Here is a 19,779-nt window from a genome sequence, read left to right as displayed (position 1 = left end):
TGCACTAAATGTAATTTTTCAGACTCAAGAATGCCAAGCACTTGGGCCTAAGTAGCATGAGAAAGAACCACCTTGACAGAGTGGAATTATAGGAAAATAGCAGCTGGGTAACGCCAAATGGTATCAAGAAGGTAAGGGCAAAGTAAGTATTAGCAGTTGAGAGAGAAATTATAGCACTAAGATATATTAAAAAAAAAAAAAAGACATCACTCAATTCTTAAAGAGAGAACACTGGATTTAGTAAGGATTATAAAACCCCACAAAATCCATAAAATAAGGCAATGTGTGTGTATGAATACAACAGTTCCCCCTAAAGAATGGTTTAAGGAAGTGGGTACTCTTGAGTTGCCATTAGATTTAACATCCAGCTACACACAGGAGATGTACATGGAACACAGAACTGCAGCTTCCAGGTTTTTATGTGTTAGTTGAGGATTAATTACACGGGGCTTTATTAAAAATTAATTACTAAAACAGAACACTAATAAAAACAATGAAAGATAAAAAGGTTAGCTATATACAGCTACCTGCAATTTACAACTTGATGCCTCATGCACAGCTTATGTGAGATTAAAAAGAAGCCTCAGATAATCCCCAAGTGACAGAATGATCACTAGACAACTCTGACAGTTGACTTTTTAGGGCTGCTTTAAATCAATTAAAATCAGAGATCAGCCTGAAACCGAGCTCTATAAGGGCTGGCCATCTGGGCTACTCTTCTTTCAGACATCCCATGAACTCCACCCATGGCAGCTAAACCAGGCCAAAGAATTTAGCAAAACATTTCAGGTGGCACTGGTGGAAAGATGCATTACACACAATTACAGCAACACTGTAGACCAAACATGAAATGTAAGAAAAGGAAAAAAGTGATCCTTATAATGAATATATAAAACATTTAAAATATTTATACAAAGTATATTATAGACTGCCAGTATTGCAATGTACCTTGAGTGACTGAGATCTCTCCAGGCTGTTACAAGGAAGGCATTCAGAAAAAGGATGTCCCTCTTCCTCACAAGCTGCACCATGACCATGACATTCAAAGGGTTAATTACACAGCTGAGTGTCTGCTCCATTTACTGATAAGCAGAGAATGTTGTAATTTTTTGGATTTATGAATTGCTGGGGTCAGTCAGCATCTTGTGCATAACAGCTCTTGTCGAGATCTATCCTTTACCTGCTGGGCAGAGACAATTCCTGGATCACTTGGAACCCTGAAGCCCTTTAAGCTGTTTGCTCTGTAACCTTGGCAGCTGGGCTGAACACAATTCTTCACTTTTTTGCAACTGGACCTCTCTAAATAAAAACTATGGAGCCTTGTTAGCCAACAACGAAGCGTGAAATCACTACATTGCAATTCCCTACTCTAAGAGTCAATCAATTTATTTTCATTATAGATTTGTAGGCTAGGGTCAACAAGTAGAAAAAGCACATGCAATAATCTATAACAAGCTGTAAATTTATTTTCATTATAAAGAACTGCAGCTTAGAAACAAATATGCTCTTGATATAATTTATAAAAACAAAGAAAACCTAGTGGTTAATACTGTCCTTTGAATGCTTGCTCACACAAGGCTGGACACAACTAAGCAATTAGTGCAGCTTGCACTGCTGTGTCTTTATGGTACGATGCTTTATGTTAAAAATTTTTACTATTCCTTTAAAAAAATTACATCATTTTACACTAAGCATAGAGTAAACGTAAGTGACAGGTCTAAACTGCTAAATTTTTAGATGATATTTTCATTGCATTAGTTAGTAGGAAGGAGGATTAGACAGAGGGACGTGGCTAAGGTGACATGTTAGCCTGAGAGTTAGGGCCCATCTGCTCCACTCTGACTTTGACCCATTTCCAAGAAGATTTTTTGCTTGGTAGTATTCACAGAACCCTCCATTTGCATGATCCGTGATACAATGTGTTCAATGCAGCCTGAAATAAATCCAAACACACCTGAAGTTGTTGGTAATGTAAAGGTGGTCACCACAGACCTCTGCTGGTTAACACATCCGTCCAAAAAATCAGTGGACTGCCTAGTAGGTTTTACTTGTTAACAATCCCTACTATGAGGCCTGATGCTAAGGCAGGGCAATCTGTCCGTTTCAGTGAGACCATGAACACGTTATGTATCCTATAGGAAGAACAGGACAAGAGTCCTGCTATGTATGGTGCTCTTTTTAAAATATTTTCTTTTGTTGTTTTGTTAGAGCACTTATAACTGCATTTTACAACCTAACTTCTTCATAACCAAACATTTTTCTGAGATAATCTATTTTTTAATTTTTTTTATTTTTAATCTGTATTTGAAAAGAACCATCCCTGTGTATCTTCAAGGACTCTTACTCCTAGTAAATATTCTTGCAATAAGCCAAATAGTGTCAGATGTGAACCCATTTCAGAGATAGTACTTTACAGTGTGAGTTGAACCTCATATGCCTGTGCACTTTTGGTAGAGGCTCACTGTCACTTATTACTATTAATATGTAATAATGGTTTTGATCTGAAGGATAGCCATTGCAGAGGGATTTAGGTATGTGCTGAATATAATCCTGAAGATCATTTTACCCTATTCAAGTTGTTTGGTAAAAACTCTGAGGTCAAATTCTCTCCTGATATAAACAGCCTTGAAAACAGTGAATTTATTGTTACATAGTTAAATTATTTATCTACCGTAAGAGAATCCACTTGCTGGTCCAAAGAATGTCACCCATTTCACTGCTGGGTGGGAATTTGCCTCTTCACACTTCAATTCTCAGACTTCTATATTCCAAACCCTCTCTCTTCAAACTTGATTCCTACAGAGTTCAAAAAGCCAAAATACCAAGACTGGGAAAAAAAAGGTTCATTTATAATCTAGAGAAGAAATAACTATTTATATATTTAAGACAGCTTTTGCAAAACCAACAGTTCTCCATGTTTGTAGTAAATAGGAAAAGTAACAGTGGACTGGAACTGCAGCAGGAGCAGCCAGGCTGGAAAGTTTTTCTTGATGTCTGAGAGGATGGATAGCAAAGCTCTGGAAAGGACTGCCTGGGGGAGGTTGTGGAATCTCTATTATTGGATGTTTTTAAAAACAGGTTAGTCAAACATCTGTCAGAATGACACAGATACAGCTGATCCTGCCTTGGGGAAGGCACGATAGTCTAGGTGACCTCTTGAGGCTCTTCCTGCCCTATTTCATATGATTCAGTGATTCAGCACATACCTTTGAAACACCCTGGGGCTTGATTCCTTTCTCACCTCGTATTATTTTTAAACTGGTGCAACTTCACTGATTTCAGCACAGCTTTCCTCCCTGTCTTGCAGTAAGTGTGAGAAGAATCAGAACTCTCATTTCTTACACAAATGGAGACCAGATCTACTTGCCACTGCACTGCTCAGCTGGTTTCCTGAGATTACTTTTTTTTTTTCTTAATCTCTCTAAGGCTGGCAATATCTCTGATTTGATTCAACTTTCATATTATTTCAGTAAAAATCTGAGTCCCATCACATACAGCAAAGGCAAAAAATATTTTGTATGGAAAAAGACTGAGAAAAGAGTCTTTCAAGTTGTCAGCAACTCTCAACTTTTTCTCCCAATGCATTTCTCTTAGTGTACAGAGATAGAGCTTAAAATGGGCAAAAAGTTCACCTCATCTACTACAGTAAGCCATAGTAGAGATGGCAAAGAGGAGGAAATGATGCAGGATGAACCATATTAAAGTACTTAGCGGTACCTTAGAAAGAAAGTTTCAACGTGCCTCAGACACAAAGACGCAATGCATTACGGTTGGCTGCAACATCTTATTGACAGGGAATTCCAAATATGTTAGGGAGTGGGGGCAGGTTTAGCACGACAGCTAACAAGCATAGGAGATAATCACATTCCCATCTATCGATATCCAAAGAAATAGATAAAATATGTCAAAAGCCCCTGAAGCTACGCAGAATCTTGAATACTAGTATTTGAAAATGTCAAAGCTATCCACATACCACACTCCATCCGCAGATTATAAAGAGCTTCAAAGAGCCAAAAAAGATTGTAGTCTCTAACACAGTAAGTGAAATACAGTTATATTACACTAGCTCTGAACAATGGAAGAAGCACAAAAAACACATTTCAGATCACCTAATTTGTTCTTTGGCCATTGCCATTGTCCATAGATTTTAAATATCCAGACTGTCACCATTTCTCTTATAGCACTGCTATATATATAAAAAGTCAAGTCTTTGCTGCTCTTTTTCTGTTTCTTTGTTTTTCTGGTTTCAATGCATAATAGATTGTCTCTTGTTCTCCAAGTGTGAAAAAAGATACAACACCAAGAACTAAACTGCATGTTTCAGAAATATCCTCCAATCCAAAATAATAATAAAAGGATTCTGGCAAATTTACTGTCTTTAAAGCAGATCAACTATATATATGTATATATATGTATACATAATATATATACACATACATACACACATATCTGTATGTGTAGGTGGATTTTCTCCTCCAGAAAATTTACAGGATGAAGATTTTAAAAAAAATGTCACTGTTGGAATTCACCTGAAAAGTGCTGCTTAGGACTTCAGCAATTTCTGAGACTTCTGGCTGATTCTTTCTTCTGACTGGGCTTGAAGTGGTCACCCCCTTCCTGTGATCCTTCAGCCCGGGAAAAACTTATGTAGAACTTCATGAAAAAGATGGTAAAGATGCAAATGAAAAAATCTCAGAGGCTGATAACTCTAGTGGTAATTGAACCTGACGTATTTCCTCTATTCTGGTCTAACAGGGATTTGAATATTTGTTTCCCTCAAGTAAAGGTTGTGAAATCCCTTGAAACACAGAACTATGATGAAAAGGTCTCTAGTGTGCAAAAGACATTTCATTTACTTCTGCAGTGCTTTGAGATTTGATTCTTCACTTAAGAGTAGTCAATTTCCTTGGGATGATGAAAGATTGTATAAACCCCAAAGGAGCACAGAAAGGTTTAACTCCCACTTCTGGATTCCTTTAATTAAGAAAATGTTATTTGCAGATTTGGCAGGAGTGGGGGTGTCAGTTCTTGGCTTGAGGAACAGTGAAAACATAGTGAAAGCTTTCAAGATGTGTTCAAGAACAGTTTATCTATATTGAAAAAGAAACAGTTTTTGACCCCTTTAACATCAGATCACTCAGACAAACCTGCACATTAAGCTTCATCCAACAGTGAGCTATGCAGCCTTTTAAAAATTCCTTCTTAAAAATACCCAAGAACCCTCCACACTATGTCAGATACACATGTTCTCTCCTGAACATGAGGCAGTTTTGCCTCATTCCTTTGGTGTGCTCTGCATCTGAGTTCATCACAAGGGCATTTTCCTTTCTCTGCCTTTTTATCTCATTACATTTGCTTATCTCTAAAAATTCTGTCACTTTGTTCAAATGTTGAAGCTGAGTGATGGCAATCAGAGGTACCTGCATGGTATTATGCTAGCTCCTACATGCTAGTTCATTTTGAACAACTCAGCTCTTCCATAATTGAATACACCTGTACTTGAATGGGAGCTTTCTTTTGCATATTTTTTTTCTCTTCCAGTAGAGCTCTGTGCATGGCAAGTGCTCTGGCAACAACGGACAAGGTTATTCTTTAGTCGGACTACCAAGCATTCTGTGTATTTTCTGGGAGACAAAAACAAACAAACAAACCTATCTTATCTGGAGCACATTGTATTTGAAAGCTTTTGCCTTATCTTACTGGTCAGCTATCCATCAGATATACTCAGTGGTAGAGATTGGAATATCTGCAACAATAGACTAGAAGCAATGGAGTTGAAACCTTTATAATTGTGACCCTTTGTAACGAATTAATCACAGGTATGTCTCTGTAGTCTGTTTTTAGTCAGGTTTTGTACATCTTTGCTAAAAAAAGGAATCACTCAGTGTTTCCTCATTCAGAAGCTGAAATCCAATGTAGTTCAAACGGTAAACGCAGTCTATTTAACAGACCAGTTGAAACAGTCTGGGCTACCTTGTCTTCTACAGGCACAAAGACAATTTCTGACCGTGTTCTAAAGAAAGGGAACGAATTTTTCTGCTCATCCACCTCTACCGCTCATAACAGCAATTCTTTGTGCCAGCAGTGAGACTTGGACCTTGACAGTGACATCTGTCCCTGTGTGCAATGATGGGAACACCTTCTATTAGCTACCTGTATGATTGCAAGTTCCCCCGAGTTTCATATAAAGATTCAGCTAAGGAGGTTCAAACTTTTCTCTCCATTATCAGCTTCTACCTAAATAAGAGATGTCAGAGGGCTTTTTTTTCTGTTGTTCCAAAGTACTATGACAGAGGAAAAAAAGTCTAGATCTCCTTTTGTTTAGATGGTGGAGTTACATACAGTCAAAAATGTGTTATAAGAAGCTTACTGTAAGTGGCTGAGATGCCTGTGAGGGAGAAGACCTTTTACTTTGGAGATGCACAAACCATCCAAATCAGAGGAAAGAAAGAGCAGAGTGAAGCTGAAGGAGAAGCAGATAGCTCATGTTCCAGTTGCCATCTCTAGCTGAACAGAAAACATGAGGAGAATGGTACTTACCAGATATAATGCCCTATATAAAGTTAATTTCACCTATCCCAGCACTATTAGCATCCATATTCTGAACTCTTCTGAACTATTGTTAACAGTCTGCCAACACAAATGAAGGACTATTTGGCCTATTTGTTGTCCTTTCAGATTAATACTAATACTTTAAAAGCTCATGCCACTTATTCAGCCTAAAGAATGCCTAATATAATGAAAGGGAATTAATCCAACTAGACTGCTAGTTAAGGCAATATTTGTTTTTACACGTCTACTGTCCATGACTAAAAAAAAAAAAAAAGCCAGGTTAAGATAGAGGATTGCTCTACCATGTACTTGAAATACATGAATTAAAGCAACTAAGCAACTCCATGGAAGGAGATAAGCAACTGAGAGTAAATCCTTACACTCGGGACCTAGCAGCAATATTTTCTAGCTGAAAAAAGTCCTCCATTTGATTATGTTGCTATTGCACATTTCAAATAATTAATTATAGGTAAGAAAGTTCAAAAAGTTTTATTTATTTCTGTATCAGATTTTTAGTTCTTCACAATAAAGTGACAAATTCAATTAATAATAATAAGCATTCAAGGGGTTGTCTGCAATTGCCCATAAATTAACAATTCTCCTAAAGCAATATTCTTTTTATCTACTTGCAATTGTCCCATCTGCTGGCATAAGTGGAGGGCCAAAAAGATGATAAGGGGCCTGAGACATCTCCCATTTGAGGAAAGACTCAGTAACTGGGTCTGTTCAGCCTGGGGAAGGCTGAGTGGGGATCTGATAAATATTTATAAATATCAAATGGGATGTGGGAGGCAAATGGATGAGGCCAGGCTCTCCTTGGTTCTGTGTAGCAATAGGACAAGGAAGAATGACCTAAAACTTGAACACAGGACTTTCCATACAAGCATGTGGAAGAACTTCTTTACGGAAAGGGTGATGAGCACTGGAATAGGTTGCCCAGAGGGTCTCCTTTTATGGAGATATTCAACACTCATCTGGAAGCTTACCTACGCGATCTATTTTCGGGAACCTACTTTAGTGGTGGGGTTGGACTCGATGATCTCTTGAAGTCCCTTCCAACCCCCGTGACTCTGTGATTCTGTGATATGACACCTAGAATATTTTATAAGATATAGAAATCCAGTAATTTCTCAAGAATCCTGTCTACAAATGAATGTGATGATTGGAGCACGTAAGTATCTTCGAACATTGAGGAATTAATGAATTGACAGACCAGCCAGTTATTTGAATAAAAGCAGATTTTATGCAGAGAGAGGTAGCAGTCTGCAAAGCTGAACATATGGCATGAGATCCCTGCGTGAAAGAATTACTGCATATGATACTTAGCATAAATGAACTTCACAATTCTGAGATAACTGAGCCGCAACTCAAGATAAACGCAAAACAATTAGATTACCCTTCCACAATATGGAAAACACACTCCTAAATTAAGCTCAAAAGTTCTAGAGGGAGAATATTGCTAATTCGTAAATACAGAAATGTCAAAACCTTATTTTCTACTTCAGACAACTGACCAGCCACATTCTACGGATCACTAAGCACTTCCAGATAAGAACAAAGAACAAAATTGACAGCAAATACAGGGACTGATCATCACAACATAGTAACTATAAAGGAAAGAAAACATGACATTGGAATGCAGCAAGTAGAAGTTGATAACATAAAGAAGACAGCTTCTTAGCATGTAAGTGTTGTGGCTGGAGGCAAGTTAATAAGTCATGTATATGTAAGTCATTAGGATTTCTTTGTGCTAGCCCTGTAAATTATACATGGATCTGCTTTTAAGGAAATCACCTTTTTGCACTACTGTAGATTTTATGCCAAATCAGAAAGTAAGGAAGCAAGTAGAATTATTCTTGCTTAAATAGCAGTTTTAAGAAACATGAGAGTCTCATCATTTGGGAAGAAGAATTGGTAGTGGAATATCAGATTACCTAAGAATTAATTAATGCAGTATAAAGTAAAGGCAGACCAGTCTGTTCTCTTTATCCAGTGGCTACTGAGGGAGTGTTGGGAAGCTCCTTAATAAACACATTTACACACATTTTAGTTTGTGTCTACTATCAGCCAAGTACTTCAGAAACTCTATAAATTAAGACATCTATAGGGATGATATGGACGATATACAAAGCTGTCAAAGTACAGCATAGCCCATATTCAAAAATGCTAATGAGTATTAAACCATATTAATTAATAAATAATTAACATGCAACAATCTCTTTGCATTTAAAAAAGACATTTGAAAATCTTTGAATGCACTCAGATTAGATTATAATCTCTTGAGCAAGCAGTTTTTTCAGCACCTTCATTAGAAACCCTTTCTTATTTCCATGACATCAGGATTTCCCAATCTGATTGAAGATTTTTATCACCATTGAAAATAAATTACTCAGCAAAATTATTTTAATACAATCAAATATTAGAAGATAATTTTTCAGCTATCAGTTCAGGAAAAATTGATTGGCAGAAGTATGTGTGACAATGCCACAAACCAGCTTTTAAACTCCTATGACAGAATTAAAATAATTTTGACCCAGTATAACCTAACTCCGTAGTTTCAAATCTGATAAATAAAAATCTTATGAGTTTAATTTGAACCAGGAACTTTAGAGTGGGCCAGGAACTCTGTTCCCCAGTAACCAGCATGAAGCCACTGTACACTATGAAAATGAGATCAGGTGCCCATTCTTGATCCATATCAAATTGGTTCTGCTGGGCAAAGCAGGAGTGCATACACCCCATGTTAACAACTATGGAACCACAGCTTAACTGTATTCAATGTTGGAAAATCTTTATGTGCAATACATATGCAGAAGTCTAACAGGGTGAAACTAGTGCAAAAATATCTCAAAGCCCTTAAAATAATTTAGAAATCTATTTCCTAGAATAACATTCCAAGCAATTTAAAAGAAAAAATGAAGAAGAAAGGGGCTCAGATAACAGTTCTTCCATAACTATTTTCTTTATGCTTAATAAAAATAAATCTAACAAAATAGAATAACTCTATTTACAAAATAATTCTAGTGAATGTCTGGGCTCAGAGATGACCTAATTTAACGCTTTTTTTTTTTTTTGGACTTCTAATGACTTTGCTGCTCTCTTAGCAGGAAAGTAGAATATAGCTTTCACTGCTGAAATATAACTGACCATATGCATGCACTCTCTAGTACTACAAAGGCAAGACTAATACAGCATCCCCACTCCTCCAGGCTGAGATACATTCCTATACCTCAGGAAATAGAATGGAGCAAATGTCGACTTTAGTACAAAACCTAAATAAATTGCTGCACTTAGAAAATCCTTACACATTTCAGTTGGGACTAAAATGCTCTCACTTCATGACAAAAAGCAAGGGTACAGCATTTCTGTACATCTGTACCTTCCGACTGCTTATCCTTTGGCCAAGAACGCCTGTCATGGTTTTATGATTTTCGGTTATTGGTACTCCACATCATAACATCATGTAGTGAATGTACCTGGTTCTCAGAAGAGAAGGACTACTACATTCCCCACGGTACTTTGCTCCTCTGTTACCATTTTCCAGCCGGAGGGAAAAGATAAAAGCTCGCAGTATAAAACTTGCAGATCACGAGACCTCGTCCCTTTTTCTGCTGTCTCTCGTCTTGGCAGCACCTCGCTCTCCAGCCGTCTTATCGTCGGTAGTAGAGTAAGGCCTACCTTGATTTTGGGACATTCTCTCTCTCTGTATTGGATTTATCAGCTTAAATTGTATTTATATTGTATTATAGTGTATTGTTTTGCATTCTGATATTTTATTTAGTAAATTAGTTTGTTTCTCCTCAGATTGTTGCCGCTGTTCTTTGCTCTCAGGGCCATCTCCTTACCCTTTTCCCCTTTCCCCTTTTCCCGGGACATGGGCCTGTGACGTGGGCCCGTCCCCTTTGTCACGGAATCGGGCCTAATGCCCATAAACCGTTGACATAGTTCTAGTTGACATAGTTCTGGATTCACTAGGCATGCAGTGAGCATGCTTCTGGGTTTCACTCAGAAGGAGGAAGAGTGACCAGCTAAATCCATCTTTATGGTTCAGATTATTTTCTCATTCAGCATTGGAGGTCAGTTTTGGAGGATTTGAGCTTTGGTCTTAAACGTTTTATTACCCAGTGAAATTCACTGTAAGAGAAAAGTCACAAAACCAAAAGCAAAAAAAAAAACCATGAAGCAAATACTTTTTTTTCCGTAAGTCAAAACCACCATGTCAGTTTGGAATACACACATGACAACACCAGCTCAAGAGAGAACAATGTCAGTCACTTATGCTAAGTATCAGAAAGTGAAATCAATATTTCATAGATGGAAGGCAGAAGTCTGACAGAAGGCCACGGGTCTGTCAGACCATTATTCCAAAACTGTCACCAGAATGAGCAACCAGAACACCAATAAAATTGTGCAGCTCTTTTGATGACCTTCTTGTGGTCCATCTAAGTCATCTGCAGAATGTATGAAAGGAGAGTGGTAACTTCTTTTGGAAATGAGCAATGATCTATTTTCCAGCCAGCTCTGCCGCTTCTCAGTGAATGTATGTGCATTTGCAATATGAGTTCTACTTAAAAGTTGAAGCGTTATGCTATGGCTTACAGCTCTCCAATGGGATAGGCAATGTGCGTGCATGTATACACAGCCACAAACTCTTCTTCTAACTTTTCTTCAGTTGTATCCCATTGTTCCTGCCCCAAAATTTCACATTATTTCCTAGGATTTGTTTTCTCTGTTGTACCACTGGTACTGCAATCTGTACTTCACACATTGGATGAGGAAGCTCATCCTGAGGTTGCATCCTCCAACCTTATAAGTTAGCAATTCTTTCAACAAATTTTGCCCAGAGTGTAATTAGCAGTTGTTTGAGCATGGTGAGTCACATAACCTCCCTGCCGTTACTGTCATAAAAAGAAGTGACGACTCCTTTATTAATATTCAACAGTTGATAAAGATAGCTTTTGATATAAGCTTGCATTTCATTTTGCATATTACACTAAAAGACTGGAACAGAGACTTTTAAAAAGAATTTTTACATTACAGTTATACAAGTATCTTTTATTTTATACTCCATTTTAAATAGCTCGCTCCCTGTTTACAAAAAATGCCCTGCATAAAACCCATTACAATAGTGAATCAGAAAATAGATGCTCTAATTTTCTTTTAAAATAAATAAATAAATAAATAAGAAAATGTAATAAAAAGATAAAACCTTCATAGAGAATTGCAGCAATTATATCTCCACAGCTACAATATAACCCAAAACTTTGCAAAGCCTTTGATTATTGAACCATGGCTGAAGTGAATAATTTGGCTTTCACTAAGAAAACAAGCACATTCATTCTCACCACAATGGAGAGAGGCAGTTTTAATTAAACCTTATCAAAAGATGAATAAAGAATAAACTCAATACCCATTCCACAGGACTCTATTTTCATCTGTTTAGTTTAAGCTTGCCATGTTCGTGCAGTAATTAACCACTGTCCAAGGAATGCTGGAGTTGTGTTAATGTTGGTAAAGATTTAATTAGTTCAGTTATCTAGGGAGTATTGAAGGCTCAGCACAGTACCAATTTCTTCAGGCTCCATACATACCTCAGATCAAAATATATTAAGCAGAAGTAGAAGTGAACAAAGAAAACTTACTATTTCACTTCAGCTACTGAATGAGCGTGTGTTTAATAATTTTATTACCCTAATTTTAACATGAGGTTTCAGAAATAGAATGTAAGCTGTGACTTGCCCATTCTTCCACATCAACTTTTTTTTCTAAGTCAGCTTATAAATGTATTTTAAACAGAATTAAGTTTACTTTAGAGAAGAAAACCCAGTACCCCTATATACAGGAGAAAGTATTGCTCCTTTAACATTTTTTTTCCCATTGCCTACATATTTTATGTCTTTCAGGGAAAGTGAGGCATTTAAAAAGCATTGAAAGCTGTGACACAGACAACTGTTTCAATCTGTCAGACAGCATGGACAGACAGTAGGGATCATTTCAGAAAATAGCCCGGCCCCCCAGCGGCCTTGACCTTCCTGGTGGGAAAGCGAGCGCTGAGCTGTGCTCAACAAGCTCGCCAACAAAGAAGTATATTTAGTTCCCCCAAATTCTGACACGCTTCTCACAGGAAAAACGCAAACCGGGATGAGGCGCAGATGACTACTGCTAACAAAAGGTAATTTCTAATTGGAGACCGCACATTTACCTTGAAACAAAAAGGAAGAGAAGTGAAAACATTCCTTCATCCCGCCACATGCTGACTGTAAGTGTTGGAGTGAGCCTGGCTCCTAGTTTTTAACACTGCTCAGCTTCATGTTAGACGCTGTTCGAGATGCAAGCACTGGGAGCTGTACGTGCAGCTCCTGCTGCCTTCAATGGGAACGGAGCCTGAGAATGAGAGCAGCAGCAGATCTCTCATTGTGTTACTAAAATATTAGCATTAGCTATTATTTAAAATGGATGTTTAAATAAACCACGCTCATCTCCCTGTAAGGTTTAAATGACATGTTTATTACTACCACGTTCTTGTCTTTGTTTTCCCAAGACTGTTTCTTTCTGAGTTTGGGTTCTTTATAACCACTGAAGGCAGCACAAAAGATGGCCAGCATGTGAGGCATTCACATCAGTTTATTTCCTTGAGGAGGGAAGAACTGTAGGAGGATGCTATCATTTTCTTATGAAGCAATAAAAACTCGCAAGTTAATATAAAAGTAACTGCTCTGAAATTGCATACGACATTATACCCATGTTAGATTCCAACTCTTTATTCATCTCCATAGCTAGTCAAAAACTACTTCATGGATAGCTCTGCTTTGCTTCCTGGCAGTGGATACCATTTGTTAAATAGCCCTTAAAGCACAGAGTTTCCTCTACACAAATTAGTTAGAAAAATGTAAACAATTTAAGGCATAAATTAAACCAGTAGAAGAAGGTGTGAAGTGCACACTGAGTGCCAGCTGATGCCTCAGTTTAGCTCCCATCTTGGCCAACCTTTGATCTCTCCTTCCAGTTTTCTGTAGGGTGGGAGAAAAAGGGAGATACCAAAATTCATTCAGGCTTTTCTAGAGTCCAGATGGCAGACAATGCTCAGCACGCAGCTGGATACAGCACATTTTGCATTACCTGATCCCCTTTCTGGTGCTTGATTTTTAAGTTGCATCAACACTCTGAAGAACAGAGGTGCCCTCGTGTCTTATAGCTCATTCCTCACGGACTCTCTTCTGTCTCATGTTTCTGTGAGGTTTTATGATCCATGTGGGAGCAAACAAGGCTAACAGATTATTAAGTATTTAATGATTCATGTTTATCATTATTAGCTGAACAAAATTTAAGCTGAAACACCAGCATCTGTCTCCGAATGAGAATAACGAAGCATCTGAGGTTAAAAAAAAACCAACACTGGTCACAACATGTACAACTAAGTGCCAAATTTCATCATATGTTTGATCATTTATTAATATTAAAGAGATATTTAGTTTCTCCTTAATTACAACTATTAAACAATGGCAGAGCAAACACAGATATATCTATACAGATATACCCAACCTCATATTCCTAGCTAACTTAGAAATTGCTCTGCATGTTCTTTCCTAGCATTTGACCAAGCCTTAAACGTAGTACGTATTTCCATTAAAGAAAATGCAAGCTATATTGAGGCAGGGACTTCGTTGTCGGTCACACTCACAAAGCATGACAGGGAAACATATGTTGCTTTACAATGACCATTAAAAACCGAGCTGAAGGGAAAATGAGTAACTAGATGTTGACAGAGATATTTACAGAATAGATTTTGTAATATTATACATTCCACAAAGAATGGGATCTTTACTGAGATCAACAAAATTAAAAACTATTTAAAATCATTTGGACTATGGCAGTGACACAAAAATTACAGCAACAAAACCCAAAAGCCATGTATTTCAGATGCTGTACTGTTATACAGCTTATTTGGTCCCTAAATATTAATCATATTCCTGAGATGATGCACTTTCTTCCATGTGAAATCCTCGGAAGGTGGTTGTGTGCACTGTCAGCAGAGTTATTACTCCAAGGAGGAGTAATTTGCCTGCCAACACTTTTAAATACGTTTTGGCTTTGAAACGCTAATCACTTATTTTATCTGGAAAACTAGGAATGGAATAGTTCTGCTACAGATTTTCTGCAAAATGGGTTTAGCTTAGGGCTTCTGACCCATCTCTCAGGTGAGAAAAAATAGGACAGAAAAGATCCGAGAGGAGGTGCAATCCTTTACCCTGACTGACTTTTAAAACACTATTTTTAGTTGGCAGGATGCTGTTCGCTTAACAAAGAATTGTTTTGGAGGAGGCAGCAAGCATTTGGCTGCCTTAAGCCTGAAGGTCATCTGATTTCTCTGCTATCTCAACTTGGAGAACATAATTCTCCTGTTTTTATTTTTACTAGTCTGAAAGAATTTTGTGATATATGAGCGCGGCTGAGAAATACCAGGAAACTTTGTCTCCACCAAAAAAGGAACTTTAGGGCATTTTGTGCACATAATGAAAAGAACTCATTCAGTTTTGCAGTGTAAGTCATTTTTACCACACAAATTCCCTGCTTTTGTGTTAGCAAAGAAGAATACTTTGAATCTTTCGGTTTAGAAGATCTCCAAACAGACAATAGTGTGTAAACAATCCCAAAGTACATAACTTTACTCGAACAACCTCACGTCTGTGAGTAAGGGCTTCAGAAAGGCCCCTTCATCAGATTTCCTTCTGCTCTTCGCCCTGAACAAAGCCTTGGCTGACAATACAGAAATCTCCCTCTTTCTTTGGATTAAATCCCCTTTGCAGGAGAAGTATGCAAATGCCATACGTGTTTCCCTTGCTGAGGCTACCCTCACCCAGCTATCTTTTCATTGTCTATTTTACTCAGGCAGACCATCCTACTGCCTGACAGGGAGACCAGCCTTCCAATTCAATATCTTTCACAACACTGACAGTTGGATGCTGGGGCCTGCCATGAACTCTAAAAGGAGCTCATTTAGTCATAATTAACTATTCCCTGCATATTTCCTAAGGTATGGTAATTGTGCTAAAAGACAACAAGTGAAGCATTCATTCTGGTTTTCTTTTAAACTTTTATTTTTCCACAGCAGTTTCTTTCTCCCCCGCTTTTTTTTTTTTAAATCTTTTCTTTCTTTCTTTTTCTCCTCCCTGGAAACATTTAGAGTAAAGAAAAGGAATGACAGTGGAGATAGGGAGCCACTGAAAACTGTGATGTAGGCAGCTCAAAAGGCAAGGCTGGCCATATGATACAGGACACCATGGCAGCACTCAGCTTTTCATATGGGTAAAACATTAAGAAAAATGAAATGAGTAGAATAAAGCTATGTCATTAATACAGAATGATGGACATCCTATTTGGGTAACAGGGAGTAATGAATATACATTTCTAATTCCTTAGATATGGTGATAAGTGATCTGTTTCTATTAGCACTGGAGTATATGTATTTGACCAATCTAAAATCTTCAAAAGTTATGCAGATGTGATGCGTTTTATACAGTACACTTCCCCCTCCCCACAAGACACACACAGATCAAGTCCAGCCCTGCCTTGTGTTGCACACGGAAATGGCCCCTTGCCAAGCTTCTCACAGGAATCAGGTTCGATGGACCCAGCCCCATATACCAACCACATTTATCCTTGTTGAGACAGAATGCTGTGGGAAGCTGACATGGATTATTTACCTTAAAAGGCAAAATGTGACCTTATGTCTGCCCTTATCTGTTTTCTATTTAAGGTTAAATGAAGGAAAGGCTGACAGCACTCTCTATTTAATTACTGAGTTTACATCTGCTGGAATTCTTTTGTCTTTCAGAAATATTGGGACTTACAGGATAACTATCCATCATAACTGCATGCTGTCTATACACAAAAGCAAGTGACTACAAAGCTAAGTCTCTTCACATTCCAATCTCCCCCTTGGATATGCATCAAGAGCAAAGAAATTTCTGGCTGTGCAAAGAATCCACAATGGGACCAGTGGGCGTGCATGTGTGTGTGTACGTGGGTGCATTTTACACATCACATATCCAGTAACTGTACCAAAAGGGTCAAACACACTGAAATTCATTACTATGTGGCATTTTTTTCAGTGCTACAACATGGGTTGTGGTCTTTCATGAACAAGGTAAGTAAAATTTGTGATCTACAAAATTTTACATTCTAGGTTTCTGACTTTATAAGTTAATAAAGAAAGAAATAAGGGAGAGAGGGCAAAGCTTCAAACAACAGTCATGGAACAACTCATTTTACTTATGTTCTACATATTAATCATTATGTTTTCATTTTTTAGTAGTAACCACTCATCTTTAGCACATAATCATAGAATCATAGAATGGCCTGGATTGAAAGGGACCATAATGATCATCTAGTTTCAACCCCCCTGCTGTGTGCAGGGTTGCCAACCACATAGAATCAATATCAGATAATCTTACACTATGTTTGCTTTGAACTTGGAGACTATTTTAGGATTTTTAAAAAGTTGCCATTTTTTCTTCAAACACTGAAATGCAATCATCTTTTGAGGAACACATCACAATATTAAGACTAAGGTTAATTATATGTTTCCAAAATCCACTTTATTTCCCTTTATTTCTTGACTACAGCAAATATGCAGGGGGGTGGGTGTTGAGGCAAGCTTGTCTGCTAAATTTTGTGCATTACCATGATCACAATTCACAGTCGATTCACAACAGAAAGTCAGAATATCCAGTAAAGAGTATGTTTCTTTCATAGATATGAGCTGAAAACTTTGTTGATTCCACTAAATACACACTAAACAAAGACATTTTATGGATGACACTTGGTGGACCTCCTGCCTTCTTTTGGCCCCCAGTGCTTTAGGTGCTCTTGAATAGCGTATCTTTCTACAATCCTGAATTTGAGACATTTTTCTACCTCCTGTGTTTCTGTAAGGACTCCTGCATTCAGACTGCATTCTGTTTATTCTCTGCCTTTCACAGTAGCTCAGGGAAAGAGAATTAGAGTTCTAAATCACTCTGTTCCAGTGAGATGCATTTAAAACATCCACCTAAATCCCCAGGTGCGTTGCATTTTCTCTATGCTGCATTTAGGATTCTCAAAGAGGGGGAGATGACTATGTCTTGCCATTCCGTGAAGTAAGCAGTGCTGTGACTTACTGGTAACCTTCCTATTTTCAGTATCACGTAAGCTGGTACAGTTTCCCAGCCAGCCAAGAGGTTTGGAGATGATTAAGGGAAGTGAGGAGCACAGTCTACACGAGAGAGCCAATGTAGTATTTGACAAATCAGAAATTCTCAGTTTTTAACTTCTCTGAGGAAATATGGCAACGGTTAATGATCCCAAAATGATATTCCATTTTCTAAGTATCAAAATTAAGACTTACACTTAATGTTCCTGGTCAAGGATTTTCACAGAGTCAGGTCAATTATCCTCCTGTGTGCCTTTTTCTACATAAACATCCCTACAAAAGGTTTAGTAATATATGTAAACAGCCTTCTGGGAACTTTAATGTAGGAGTGAAAAAAAAAGTGTGAGGCAAAGTCTTAGGAAAAGATTTTGAGAGAGACATATCGGTTTACTTCAACCCACAGTTGGAAAAGAAAACTTCAAAGTGATTGATATCAAAGTCACAGATACAGATTTAAAAAAAAAAAAAAAGGAAGAAAAGAAAAAGAAAAAGGACATGGCCAGATCCTAGGTTCAAAATATGGATTGTTTTATGCTGTCCTATTTAAGTTGAAACATAATATATAAAAACAAAAGTTGAAATTTTATTGATTGAACCAGGTTTTATCAACAACTGCTCACATTACAACAGAGCTGTTTAGATGACCTCAGGCCTCACTAGATTTTTCCAGCACTCTCTATACGTCCACCTCCCCACAAAACGACACAGGCAATTCATACAGTATGTGTTTTTACACACAAATAATGATAAAAAGAGTCACTGACATGGAATACGGACTGTGTGTTAGAGCTCCTTTCTGGCTGAAAAGCAGTTCACAAAGATGAGTAACTTCACAGAATGCACACTAGCAAGTTCCAGTGATGTCTCAGAACTTTGTAGAAGAGATGTAGAGATGAAATGATGAGTATGTGATTTCCTCATTACTGTTGCTCCCTCATCTTCCCCAGAGAGTCAAGGAGCAAACTAGGATTCATTAAGGAGAGATAAGTCTGGAATTGAGTGAATGTCAAAGAACTACAGGAATGCTTTCCTGGTAAGTTTGAGGGACAGTGGGCATTTACTGATTGGTTCCTTGCTACCATTCTTCATTTGTATTATAAAGCTCCTAGAAGCTAAGAAAACACTGAGTCAAAAATGAAAATGCCATACCATGAAAAGCCATCCAGTTACAAAAAGAAATGAAGAGCGAGGATTAAATTCTTCTTCTGCTTCAGGCTACCTTCTTTTACTTGGAAGAAAACGTAGATTTGTGGGAAACATTAGCTGTTGAACTCTAACTACATTCTTCTAATCCTGAATGATAACTTCTTTGGTCAGGAACATAAGACACGCACAGGTCACCAACCTGTGGAACACACAGTCCAAGGAAAAGTGATTATCTATACTTGCCTGATTTCCTAGCCAAAACATTCCTCTCCTTGTGTCCAAGCACCTGCTGCCAGATGCAGACAGACACCATAGGTCTCTCAGAAGCATCTCAGGGTTAAAGCTTAGCAGGTCTTCCCAGCTTTGTGTGCTTACTGGTCCTTGCCTTACTCCGCTGAGCTAACATACTTGGAGATTTCCCAGACAGCTTGCTCTCCTTTCCTAATAAAATCTCATTGTCAAACTCCATTCAAATAATTTAAATGCACATTGCTTCCCCAAACAAAGCACCAGAGCAGATACTGAGTAATGAATACCTTCTGAACTTTTCAAACTCACTCCCAGTTTTTTACTTAAATAGTAGTTGGGCAAGTGCAGAGCTACCCAAGGTGTGAAAAATTCTCCTAGGGGATCTGTATAGAGGATATTTTTACTCCAATATTTTCCTCTCCCTATTGAACTTTGCAAAGGTCTGAGGCTGTGCATTCCTTAGAGCAGACTATGGCAGCCAATATTCACAGTGCGTTTCTGAAAGAACGTTGCACTGAAAAGTTATCTGAAAGGTAAAGAATGCCTGTGCTTACTGTGCTTTATTAACTCTTTGTTTTGGCAAACTAGCAGAATGTTAATGCTAAGCTTTTTATATTAAATGCAAAACAGAAAACACTAAT

At 37.8% G+C, this 19,779-nt stretch overlaps 1 protein-coding gene across 5 annotated transcripts in view; it reads right to left on the bottom strand.

The window, feature by feature from the left end:
• Positions 1–19,779, bottom strand: part of CDK14 (cyclin dependent kinase 14) — a 318,720-nt gene that overhangs the window by 36,332 nt on the left and 262,609 nt on the right. The gene's annotated exons all lie outside the window — the stretch shown is intronic.

This window comes from Numida meleagris, chromosome 2 (genome assembly GCF_002078875.1).
Source record: "Numida meleagris isolate 19003 breed g44 Domestic line chromosome 2, NumMel1.0, whole genome shotgun sequence".
Taxonomy (NCBI): domain Eukaryota; kingdom Metazoa; phylum Chordata; class Aves; order Galliformes; family Numididae; genus Numida; species Numida meleagris.
The sequence above is the reverse complement of the archived record's forward strand: the minus strand, read 5'-3'. Positions and strand labels throughout refer to the sequence as shown.